The following is a 13,749-nucleotide window of genomic DNA, read 5'->3' on the forward strand; positions in this document are numbered from 1 at the left end:
AGTCTACTGGCTGGAACCCTGCTTCTATGAAGGGTTCCACTGACTTCATTTGAGCTCCATATCTTCACAGCATCTACACTTACAAATCCCTACGTAATCCTGGCCTGATACTGGGGGTATCTACAAGTGCACTTTACAGTGGTGCTAATTAGCTCAACAGCAAAGTGTCACCATCTAAACATGCAATGTTATTAGGCCACAGTAAAGTAATCAACTCTACTGTAGGATAGTACTACCTGACATAAGTACTCTCCTATGGCAGAATTATTTAGTGCCCCACAAATGTGTAGATGGTGACCAGGGCTTGCTGGAGCATGAGGATGCTACAGAGCAGGCTCTGCCTACTGTCTCTCCACAGCACATTGAACCCCTCCATGGCGGCTGCTTGTGCAGTGTGCTCTTGAAGAGGAGGGCAACTGCACCCCTGCATCCCTTCTGGATCTGCCCCTGCTGAGCCACATTTTATCTGAAATTCACCATTATCCAAACCATGGTAATGTCTCCTCTGATCCTCAAGCATCTTGAAATTGTGTTGGGAAAGGGCAGGGATTGGTAATGCCTGGCATGTGTGCCGAGCATGGCACGCAAGGCCATTTTGCTTGGCACGCCATTACCAGCCTCCCCGCTCCTGCCCCAATGGGCACAGTGCCGGCACCTGCTGCCTTCCTGGACCCTGGGGCCGGGAGACAGCCAGGGCTGGGGCAGGGAGGCAGCAGCTATTTGCAGCCTCCTGGCTGCAGCCTGCCCAGGTTCTGGGTAGCTGCTGATAGGCACGGAGCCTGGGCTGCCCGAAGCCTAGGCTGGCTGCAGCTGGGAGGCTGCAAACAGCTGCTACCTCCCAGCCCCAACCCCGGCCCCGGGCTCCAGGGAGGCAGCAGGTGCTGGCTATGCTCCCTGTCACGCTGCCCTCCCCCTCCACCTCTGCACAGCAGCATGTGCAACCTGGAGCAGCAGCACACAGAGGGGCCACACAGGGAAGCTACCTGCTGCTGCAGTCTCCACACAGCCCTGGTCATACTTCCCATGTGTGCACAGGGGCAGCACAGGCAGCAAAACAGGGTTGTGCCCCTCGCTGCTGCCCCCGCCTGCAGGGGAAGTGTGGCCAGGGCAGCGGGGAGCTAGGAGCAGCACACAGCTTTTGTGCACCTTCCTGCTTTGCCCTGATGCTCAGGTTTCCACATGCTGCTCTGCAGAGGTGGTGGGAGAGGGCAGCATGGCAGGGAGCAGTAGCCCACAGTGCATATCTGCACACAGATCTGGGGGGGCAAAGGTCCCTCCCTGCCCCCTGGGAGTGTACGCTGCTGCCAGGAGCCAGCTGCACCCCCTGTCCAAGCCCACAGCAGGCAGCAGGGGGGGAGCTGGCTCCTGCTCCTGTTGCAGCAGCCACTGCCTCCCATTGGGGGCAGGGAGCTGTGGACCTGGGTCCCTGGCCCCATGGCCCTGGCAGCTGGGGGTCCCCCTGGCAGCACTGGGGAGCAGGGACTTTGGGTGGGGGGCAAGGGGCATGAGCAGGGCTAGGGGGCTGTTGTGGGGGGACCCCACAAAACAAATACACAAGATCAAAGGTAGTATCAGAAGTTTTATTTATTTTTCTGGTATGCCAGCACTCCAGCACCTTCCAAGGTAGTCATAGTGGTTTTTTTGGCACTGGCCAAAAAATGTTGCCTATCCCTGGGATAGGTATTTGTCTTCAGGTAACAGTAGATCTTAGAAAAGTAGGTTTAGATGACTGTGGAGGGAATATTTAAGAACCTTGGGGAATATTCAAAGACCAGTTACAGATGGAAAATGGGATGTTTGAACTAAGCTTATTTTAAGAAGTCTGTTCCTGCATTATTAAACTGGAGTTTTGCCATTGACTTCCCTGAAGACAAGGTCAGACACTAGGTAAGATCTGTTGTTAAAGCTAGTTAATTCTGGACTTTGGTTAAATCACTTTTACCTAGACCTCACTGGCTAATTACCGTGCTCTCTCTCACAGGCATAACTGCTGGAGTTTGTGTGCAGGACAAGCCTCTCCTGAAGGAATTAATGCCACTGGAATATATGTTGGAGCAGTAATTTAAAAGCTAAAATGGGCAGCAAAGGTAGGAGACAAGTGGATTAAGCTTCTGGCTCCTGACTGCACCAGTACGTTTCTCTTGGAAGTAAGGCTCCCACTGGTGTCAGTCCCACAGGTTGCCTGACTGCTGGACTAGCTGCAGAGAAGATTCACAGTGCCAGATGGGATGTTGAGGAGGAGAGGGAACCTCTGCCTCTACCGTGGTACCCCCCACCCCACTTGCTTAGGCAGTGCCTAGGGCTCATACCCTGCCTGCCCATCTATAGTTATGCTACTGCTCTTAGTAATTGCATTTCTGAACTTGGAAGGATTGCATTTGTGTGTGTGCGGTCATTGGGTTAAACACTTATAGAATATAAGTTTTCAGCTTTGCAAATTCTTTGTCTCATCTTGTACATTTGTGTGTCTATAGTTGCTTTTGTATGACGATTTGCTTAACTGATGTCCAGTCTTTTGCGCTTTGTTTTAATCTTTAATACATTTAGGCATTACATTGCTCTAACTTTTGGTGCTTTTCTTATCAAGGCCCTTTTATAAAAATCTGCAGAGTACAACAGTGTGTGTGGTCATAAAGATATCACAAAAAATGTCCCAAGCTTAGTTAATATGTTAAGTTGGAGAAACAGACAAGCTGTTTGTTTATCTCTTTTCTGCCTGAGCTCACTGGAAGTTTTATTTTTTTCACTGCTGAATAATGGAATTGCCTTCATTCCAAGGAGCTTAAGGGCAGTCTTGTCTCTCTTTGGCAAGTTTACATCAAAGATAGATGATGAACACAGATTGAACACTGATTGTTTTGATGAGAGAGAGCAAGTCATCATGTTGACTCTAGGCAGAATTTCAGCATCTCTGTAAATACACATATTGCACTCTCCAGCAAATAATCTATACTATACATATAATATATATGTTATAATCCTCCTACTGACTAAGGGGGGATTTGATAACAGCCTCTAACTACCTGAAGGGTGCTTATAAAGAGGCTAGAGCTAGACCAGACAGGGCTGGGCAATTCTTTCGGCTGGAGGGCCACTTAACAAGTTTTGGTGAGCTGTTGAGGGCCGCAAGGGTAGACCATCTTGGGACCAGATGGTCCACCTTGATCACCATCTTGGGACCAGAAGTCCCACCCCTAACCTCTGACCTTTGTTCCTCCCCTTGCCCAACAAGTCTTTTGGGAGGGGGGGGGTTGCCATCTTGAATCTGGAAAAAAAAACAAATCATATACTAAAAAAATCAACCACCGACTATAACTTATTTTGAGTTTATTTTAAAAAATATATTTGTCCTGATGTATGTGTGTTTGCATTGTGTATTTAGAGGCAATTGCATAATAGCTCAAATACAGTCTTACTCTTGTATGTTGTGTGTGTGGGGCAAGGCAGTGTATGTGGGTGGTGTGGTTGGGGAGTGGCTGTGTGTTCTGTGAGGGGTGTGTGTTGGGTGTAGATATGGTGGATGGGGTATGGAGGAGGGTGGGTGTACGTATAGAGGGGTGTGGGGTATGTGGTTGGAATGGGGGGTGTGGGAGGATGGGGGGGTTATGGATATGGTGGGAGGTGGGTGGGAGTGTGTGTAGGAGGGTGAGGGTATGTGTAGTTTTATGGTGGGGGTGAGATTGTGTGTGGAGGCTGTGGGAGGGTGTGGGCAGCTTTTGGGATATGGTGGGGTGGGATGTGTAGGAGGGTGTGGGTGCATGTGTGTGGGGGGCATGGGGTCACAGAGTCCCTGGAGTGTGCCAATCCCTGGACTGCATGTGCCGGCAGTAAGCAGGGCCAGCCCTGCACAGCCCCATAGCACGTAGCTCCCCACACTCCCACCCCAGTCCCCAGCTGCAGGTGGCAGCAGCTTGCGAGGCCAGCCCCACCTGACCCCATAACACACAGCTTCTGCCAGTGTCCCTGGCTGTACATGGTAGCAGCATGCAAGGCCAGCTAGGGTTATCATTATTTTCAGTTCCAAAAACGGGGACACCTGTCTCATGGGGAGGGGGCAGGAGGGCATATATGACTGTGGGGGGGTAGTGATATACCCTGTCCCTGCCCCTGCCTATTCTGTTGCCTCTAACTCCCAAGCCACAGCCCCACCCCAGCCTGCTCCTTCCCCTCACTCCTGTCCCCATCCCTGCCAATGCCCCTTTCTCTCAAACCCCAGTACCCTGCCCTGCTAGGCCATGCTGGTGTGCCTCATTCCCAACCCACAGCCCTGCTGGCGGGACCCCAGCTGCCCCTGTCCTGACCAGGCCAGAGTGTGGTGGCAAAGAGTGAGTCTAAGAGCATCTCCTGGCTTCTCCATCCCTGTGAGCATGTGCTGCCAGCCTGGCCGCAGAACTCCCCACTGCCCTCAAAAAGCCCCCCCCACCCCCTTCCCCCACTAGAGGAGCAGGCAACACCCTCCACCCCCATCCTCCCTACCCTACCACAGCCCCAGCCCCAGCTCCCCAACCCAGAATTACCTGCCGGCAGCTCCAAGGGTGGCAAAGACACACATAGTGCTCCCTGCTTACAATCACCCCTCCCCCTGCTCCCACCAGCAGAGCAAAGCAAAAACCTGGACATTTGTCCAGATTTGAAAAACCCACCTAGACAGAGATTGGAGGACTCAAAAAGAGAACATGTCCAGGAAAACCCGGACATATAGTAACCCTAGCTCCAGCTCCACCTGGCCCCATAGTGCTCCCACCCAAATCCCTGGCCCCATATGGTGGCAGTGTGCAGGACCAGCCCCATCCCACCCCATAGCCTTTCTGCCAGAGTCCCCAGCTGCACCTGGTAGCAGGGTGCAGGGCCAGCCCCACCCAGCCCCATAGCCTGAGCTCCCACACTCCCACCCCAGTCCCCAGCCTCATGTGGCAGCAGTGTGTGAGGCCATCTGTACTTGGCCCCATAACACTCAGCTCCGGTGATGGTGCAGCACGCAGGGCCATCCCCATCTGGCCCCATAGTGCACGGATCCCCACAATCCCACCCCCTTTCCCACAGCAGGGGTCCCTAGCCCTTGTCTGGTGGGGCTCTTACCTGCATTTCCAGGCTTGCAGGGAGGCTGGGAACAGGCATGGGAGCGAGGCGGGGGAGGGTGGGTTAGGCACAAGCTAGCGCCCCCTGGCTTGGAGCTAGTGGTGGGTCAGGCCAGGCTGGGGTGGGGGGTGGTTGTTTACCAACCAGAGCCTCCCCTTCTGTGTGGAGTCACCAGCTTGCAGAGGGGCAGCCCATGGCCAGGGCATATGGAGGGGCCCCACTGGCCACATGGAGTTACCTGTTGGGCTGGATTCAGCCTGTGGGCTGTATTCTGCCCACCCCTGCACTAGACTGTTCTCAGTGATGGCAAATGACGGAACATGGAGCAATGTTCTCAAGTTGCAGCAAGAGAGGTTTAAGTTCGATAGTAGGAAAACCTTTCCCCCTTAGGAGGGTAGTAAAACACTGGAACAGGCTACCCAGAAAGGTGGTAGAATCTCCATCCTTAGAGGTTTTTAAGGCCTGGTTTGGCAAAGCCTTGGCAAGGATGATCTGGTTGGGGTTGGTCCTGCTTTGAGCAGGAGGGTGGACTAGATGAACTCTTGAGGTCCCTTCCAACCCTAATTTTCTGTGATTCAATGAATTTATGATTCTATATTAAGTAAATATTAAATTAATATTTAAAAGTGCCTGCATACCTCCTTAAGACCGTACAGCTACAATCTTTTTATACCACTAATCATATGATAATTTTCATTTTTAATAAGCAAAGACATCTGATTTCTTTTTTAATAAATTGGATGAATATTTAGCTGTAACAAAGGGTAGAAAAAGTGACAACTTTTCATTTGTTTCACTAGGTGATGGACCCACCAGTAGGGCAGAAGCAATTAGTGACGGACAGAGGGGACAAGGCTGAACTCCTCAATGAGTTTGTCGCAGGGCACCCTGGTGCCCCTGCTCCTAGAGAGGAGAAACTGCCAGGGGGAGAACCCTGGCAGAGCCAATTGAGCGCAGCTGCGGGTTGCCGGAGCAACTAAGGGGAGCCAGCTGGCCAGAAGGGGGCAGGGCCTGGCCCTTATAAAGCCCAGGGCTGAAGCCAGGCTGGCAGTTCTCTGCCAGCAGCCGGAGAGGCAGGAGCTCCCTCAGCCAAGATATGGAAAGGAGCATGACTTGCAAGTACAGCTCATAATAGCCCTGAGAGGATGGGCACTAGGCTTTAGCCAGGGGGCTTTATGTTTGTGTTACAGCCAGGAGGCTTGAGTTTGTTTGACTTTGTTATTACACCCGGAGGCTTGGGTGAGGCTGTAGGGGTTGGAGGAGGCCTCAATCACAGGGACCCCAGAGAGTGTGGGGTGCCCTAGCACCAAGAGGGCGCATTATATTCATAGCGCCAGGGAAGGCGCAGCTCGCACGCCAGTGTGTGAGCAACTGGCGGCGAGGAGCGTGGCCAGTGGGTCGCGGGCGCAACCGGTAGGTTGCAGACGGGGACCTAGACCCCGGATTGCGTGTGGGGGAACATAGACCCCGGCCCCAGGAAGAGGGGCGATTTGATTGAGAAACCCCATGGGGGCATGGCGAGCCCCAAAGAGGGGGAACGCCATAGTACATGATTGAGAAGCCCTGTGGGGGCACAGCGAGCCCGGCCGCAGGCTAGTGCGGTAACACCCCTCAGACCGAGGCAGGGTGCTGTGGTTGCCCCGAGAAGACAGGGAGTAGCAGCACGGTGAGCCAGGGTCAGAGAAGGTACCCGTGCGGTTGGCCCATAGGACCGGAGGCCCGCTAGAGAGTCCCTGAGCGGAACCACACCGGCAGGGGAGGCCCAGAGTGGGCAAGACGAGAGTCCCAGCAAGAAGCCGGGCACGAGAGAGGGAGCCCAGAGTGGGCCACATTAGAGAGGAGGCCCAGGAAGCGGGCGTACAGACCCAACAACGTCTATTACATCTGCGAGGCTTGGGGCGTGGTATTAGGGGCTGGTAGGAGCCACGCATAGCCCATAAGGCTAGGGTGTCCGGGGAACACCCACCATATTGGGAGACCCCCAGGGGGTCCAGAAGAACCGCGGGGACAGAGGTCCCGAGTAGTCGTGCCCAGGGAAGACACAAGGCAGCCTCCCAACATTACATTGACCAACAAGATGTGGCGGGCGAGAATTAGAGGGTGTCTTGGGCTGGCCTGACACGGAGTGAGGGACCTCAAAGGAGATCACGGCCCTCCGCGAGGACCCCGCCGTGACAGAGTTCTTTGCCTCAGTGTTCCTAAGTGAGGGGCAAGACAAGTCTCTCACTGGGATTGTGGAGAGGCAGTAGCAGGGCACCAGACTACCATGCGTAGACCCTGAGATGGTGCAGAGTCACTTGGAGGAACTGGATGCGTTTAAGTCGGCAGGCCCAGATGAGCTCCATCCGAGGGTACTGAAGGCACTGGCTGATGTCATTGCAGAGCCACTGGTGGGAATATTTGAACACTCGTGGCGCACAGGCCAGGTCCCAGAGGACTGGAAAAGGGCCAATGTGGTCCCCATTTTCAAGAAGGGGAGGAAGGAGGACCCGGGCAACTATAGGCCAGTCAGTCTCACCTCCATCCTTGGCAAAGTCTTTGAAAAAATTATCAAGGCTCACATTTGCGAGAGCCCAGCAGGACAAATTATGCTGAGGGGAAACCAGCATGGGTTCATAGCAGGTAGATCATGCCTGACTAATCTAGTCTTTTTTTTATGACCAGGTTACAAAATGCCTGGACGCAGGAGTAGGGGTTGACGTCATATACTTAGACTTCAGGAAGGCCTTTGATATGGTATCCCACCCCATACTGGTGAACAAGTTAAGAGGCTGTGACTTGGATGACTACACAGTCCGGTGGGTGGCGAATTGGCTAGAGGGTCGCACCCAGAGAGTCGTAGTGGATGGGTCGGTATCGACCTGGAAGGGTGTGGGCAGTGGGGTCCCTCAGGGCTCGGTCCTAGGACCGATACTCTTCAATGTCTTCATCGGCGACTTGGACGAGGGAGTGAAGTGTACTCTGTCCAAGTTTGCGGATGACACAAAAATGTGGGGAGAAGTGGACACGTCGGAGGGCAGGGAACAACTACAAGCAGACCTGGACAGGTTGGACAAATGGGCAGAAAACAACAGAATGCAATTCAACAAGGAGAAATGCAAAGTGCTGCACCTAGGGAGGAAAAACGTCCAGCATACCTACTGCCTCGGAAATGACCTGCTTGGTGGCACGGAAGCGGAAAGGGATCTTGGAGTCCTAGTGGACTCCAAGATGAACATGAGTCGTCAGTGTGATGAAGCCATCAGAAAAGCTAATGGTACTTTATCGTGCATCAGCAGATGCATGACGAACAGATCCAAGGAGGTGATACTTCCCCTCTATTGGGCGCTGGTCAGACCGCAGTGGGAGTACTGCGTGCAGTTTTGGGCGCCACACTTCAAGAGAGATGTGGATAACCTGGAGAGGGTCCAGAGAAGGGCCACTCATATGGTTAGGGGCTTGCAAGCCAAGCTCTATGAGGAGAGACTGGGGCACCTAGACCTCTTCAGCCTCTGCAAGAGAAGGTTGAGAGGCAACCTTGTGGCTGCCTATAAGTTCATCACAGGGGCACAGAAGGGAATTGGTGAGGTTTTATTCACCAAGGTGCCCCTGGGGGTTACAAGAAATAATGGTCACAAGCTAGCAGAGAGCAGATTTAGACTAGACATTAGGAAGAACTTCTTCACAGTTCGAGTGGCCAAGGTCTGGAATGGGCTCCCAAGGGAGGTGGTGCTCTCCGCTACCCTGGGGGTCTTCAGGAGGAGGTTAGATAGGCATCTAGCTGGGGTCATCCAGACCCAGCACTCTTTCCTGCCTACGCAGGGGGTCGGACTTGATGATCTATTGAGGTCCCTTCCGACCCTAGAATCTATGAATCTATGAACTATCCAGTCTTTGTAACTTGATTTCTTTCCAGATACCATAAATGTTTTAGTTAGTGTAATTTCAAATAATAGGCATTTCTAGCAGTAGTGTATATGCAGAGAAAGGTAGTTAGCTGTGTTCTCTGAAGTCAGGCAGAAGGCAGAGTACATTTGCATCATAGACTAACTATATCAGAGATGTACAGAATAAGTGTTTGTGAGCCTGTGAGTTCCTTTCATTAGATGCTATGAAAGGGCATGCACACAGGAGTATATCTTTAATAATATATATCTGTAATAATACATATGTCAGGTTTACCTAATACGTCAGGAGACTATTTTCAGCTGCTTGTAACTTTGTCAGATTTTAGAGCTGAAATATGTTTGTTGGGTAAAGACTCAGATCCAATTTTTTTTGCAAGTTTAATCAAAAATATTTCACCTATTTTTGAGGCTAAGGGTATAGTAAAATGAATTCTTTGCCTATTTTGTTTTTCTGTTTTCGGTTTATTTGTTTTTTGTTAAACCGTTCCTTCATTGGGAAGTTCTAATGCTTTTGTGTTTAGGGACAAAATTTGTGGGAGAGTTAGCTTGAGGCCATAGGGTCTTTTGTTTTCCCCATGAGAGTCAACACACATTCGGCAATTATAAACCTCTGACAATGTCCAAATCCTAATTTTGTTCAGACCATGTAGCATTACAGAGCATATTATGACTTCAGTTACAACTGGGGTACCAGCACCAGAGTTATAACTGATAGAGTTTGCACCCTGGGCACTCTGCAGAGCTGTGGTTTAAAAATCAGAATTTGGCAGCAAGAAAAGGAGATAAAAATGTTAACCCCTTGGCTCCTGGCCACACTGCCACCTCCTTCTGTAGGCTATCACCATCCTGCAGCTACCAGAGCCCACCCTGGCTGCTAGAGCCACTGCAGGGAAGATGCAAAGTCTAGAGGAGGCAAAGAGAAAAAGGTATCCCCTAGTCACTATTCTGGCACATGTATTAAGGCAGTGCCTAGGGTTCATTCCCTGCTTGCACACCCATAGTTACACTACTGCTCAGTGGGGCTATTCTGTTTTGACTTGCATTTTGACATTTCAATAGAACAGCATTTTGTTTTGAATTGCGTTTCAATTCAAAACGGCTATTCTGGTTTGTTGTTTCAATGCTGTTTTGACATTTCACCCATAGACTATAATGGGGAAGATCAAAATAGCCCATAACTTTGTTATTTCTGGCCTGATATGAATGAAACATGCAGGGATGGTAGCCCCTTCTGAGGGCACAAAGAGTGCCAAGTTTCAGGGAGATAGGTGCAGGGGTTTCAGGGAAACTGTGCCTCAAAATCTTGAAAGCAAAACTCATGTCATGTGTATGTTTTAAGCCACAGTAGGGTCAAAACTGCAGGCATGCTAGCCCCTGCTGAGGCCATGAAGCCTGCCAAGTTTCAAGAAGATCGGTGCAGGGGTTTGGGGGAAACTGCACCTCAAGCTGCAACCAAGCAAAACTCGTGACATGGGTGACACTGTGTGTGTTAAGGCACAGCAGGGTGAAAGCTGCAGGCTTGCTAGCCCCTGCTGTGGCCATGAAGCCTGCCAGCTGTCAAGGAGATAGGTGCAGGGGTTCTGGGGCCCTGCACCTCTGGCAGCTGACAGGCAAAATTCATGACATAAATGCTTGTGGGACTGTGTCTGTCTTGGGGCACAGCAGGGTGAAAACTGCAGGCCTGCTAGGCCCTGCTGCAGCCACGAAGCCTGCCAGCTGTCAAGGAGATAAGTGCAGGGGGAGTCTAGGTTCTGGGGCCCTGCACCTCTAGCTGCTGACAGGCAACACTTGTGACATGGGTGGGTGACACTGTGTGTGTGTCAAGGTGTGCCCTCACTCAATTGACACCAAGGCAGAAAACAGGGCAGTTCAACTTTTGTGCAGTTTTTCCATCCCTCCCCCAGAGCACTGGGATTGGAAGAGACCTCAGGAAAGGATGATAGTCACTGGCCAGCTACACAGTCAATAATAAGAGCACTCCTTTCCCCTCTCTTCCCCTCCCTCTTCTTACTTTAGTTTCTGTTTCCCTGCAGGCAAGCCCAGTTTGAGCTTCAAAACTCAAAACATTTAGAAAATTTCAGAAGGTTTTGACTTGCCTCACTTCATTTTGAGGCTGTTTCGAAGCTCTCTGTTTCGTTTCAATTTTCCGGTTTCAAGCTCAAAACAAATCAAAACAGCGTCAAAATGAAACTGCTGGTGAAATTTCACACGGCCCTACTGCTAAGCACTTGTGCAATTATTGAGCACCTATGAAAAAGTGGTCCACTCTGCAGTAGATGGGAATCTGTGGCAGAAGCAGAGAGAGAATCTAAAGCCATTTATAGATGTTACATTTTTCTAGGTTTAATCCAGACTACAGCTGTCACTATATATATGTGGATGTCTGTAGTCCAAACTAAAATTGGCTCCAGTCCGAATTAACTAATCCTCATTGAATGAGGATTAAAGTTAATGCAGACTAGGGCAGTCTGAATTAGGCAGTTTAAACTGTATCAATTAACATGTATATATGGCATTGCTTTTAGGAAAAATCGTCCTTAGGAACTCTGACAAGCAGATAAGCATTGCAAATATCAATCCCCACAAGAGAAACTCAACTGGGTTTTTGCAACACAACAGAGGCTATCGGGCACAAAGTAACACCTATACAAAGTCAAATGTGCCAACAACACCTTACTGTGACTAAGTATCAAGTCAACTGCACACATTACCACTTCTGTAACAGCACTTTAGATAACTGTCAGTAGGTTTGCAACAATGTAGCGGTGCTTAATTAGGCTTATTATTGCCTCCTAATTATGCATAAACTCAAATACAGAGGCTATCATTTGGGTCTTTTCAGGGCCTGTCAAATGTCTAGACTGTGTATTGCTAGTACACCCTGCCATGATGGTCAATGATTGTCTATTAACCCTTAATTCAAATTGAAATTTGATTCCAACTGTGTGAAACAAATCAGTTAATTTGGTTTAGAAAATGGTGAGCACCTCTACAAACGGCCTAACTTTCTAGGGTAGCATTCAGCTACTTGAACTGAAAACCCATCCTTTCTCTTCTTCCAATCCTTGTCTCATTCCCTTATACCTCTCAACTTCTGCAACAAAGGGTCCTGTAAACCAGTGGTTTTTAACCTTTTTGGACTTGAGGCCCATCTTACTTCCAACCTGAACCCCCTAGCTCTGCAGGTGCCCCTTACTCCTGACCTGCTGCCCTCCACCCCCAGGCCTCAGCCCCAGTGTGTGGAACAGGGTGTAGGTATACACAAGCCCCCCCCAACATTTCTGCACCCACAGCGGGCATGGGGCTTCAGCCTAGCTGGACTGGGCAGGAGCAGTCTTTCCTCCCCACAGGCTGCCCATGCTTCCCCTCACCCCACCTCCCTTCTGCAGTAGTCACAACTTGAGGGGAGTAGGCAGTGGTGGCTGGGAAGTGGTGCTGGGGTAGAACTGCAGCCTGGCACGTGAGGGGCTGGCAGGAGGAGGAGGTGAGGGCAGTACACCTCCCCCCACCTGTTACCCCTTATGCTGTTTGCGGTGCGCTGGCATGAGGGTCCTGGCAACGGTGGCAGTAATAAGTCTTGCCGCCCCACTCTGCCCTCTCATGCCAGTTCTTGCCTACTGGGCCATGGAGGTGGCTCCTGCCTATGCTGGTCTGGCCAGGCTGCAGCCCCATGCCCACTGTGGGTGCAGAAATGGTGGGGAACATGTGCCCCCCTGATACATCATCTATGCCCTTCCCCCCAACTTACCTGCAGGGAGGTGCTTTCCACCGTTGCCTGACTATCATGTGCATGTGTGCATATACACACATGCATGTGGTGCTCCCTGCCAGCCTCCTCCCACTCCCCCCATACCCAAGCATTTTTAAAGTTTGTTTGTGACCCTTTAGGTATATCCACACGTCACCCTACGTCACTGTAGTGACACGCTATGTCACTGTACGGCATGCCACAGCAAAGTAGCGAGCAAGTGAGTCAACATGTAATCAGCAGCTACTTTGCACTCCCCCATTTTACTGTGCCACTACGGTGGTAGCAGCAAAAACTAACTGCGTGCCATGTGCATGGCGCAGTACAGGCTGTTACTGTGCTGTGCTTTAGTACTTCCTTTTGGAAGTGCTTTAGTACGTGCTTTAGTACTCCCATTGCCCTACAGCCCTACAGCAATGTTGTTACTGCACCGTGCTTTAGTACTTCCTTTTGAAAGCACTAAAGCACGGTGCAGTAACAACATTGCTGTAGTGCTACATGTAAACGTGCCCTTTGATATGTTCTTGTGACCCACTTTTGGGTCAAAACCCACATGTTGATAAACACTGCTGTAAACAATAGCCTCATTCACTGATTCATACCTGGAGCACTCTGTTCTGTGCACTAAATAAGGCAAGGGCTCTGTGCAAACAACAGTGATGAAATTAAACATATTGTAATACAAATCCACTATGTAAGACATGCAAAATGCAGAAGACTTATAACTACTTTAAGTATAGTGCACCCAATTCTGCTCTCCATTTCCCTCATCAAACTCAGTGTCAAGGACCTACATAATGATCTTGATTTTATTTTCACACAGAAATTCTCGACTTGGTCCAGTGATCTCATCAAGATCCCTCATGTTCTTTTGAACATAAGCAGGCACATCTACCCTGTACAGAATATTTTACGGTTCAAGACAGTATACCCCAACCACTGAGGATGCAATAAGCTAATTGTTAAGCAACATGAATAATGTTTTCCTCTGCAATCACCAGCATTATAAGAACATTCTTACAGTGTTAAATTTGC

Source organism: Alligator mississippiensis, chromosome 1 (assembly GCF_030867095.1).
Source record: "Alligator mississippiensis isolate rAllMis1 chromosome 1, rAllMis1, whole genome shotgun sequence".
NCBI lineage: Eukaryota > Metazoa > Chordata > Crocodylia > Alligatoridae > Alligator > Alligator mississippiensis.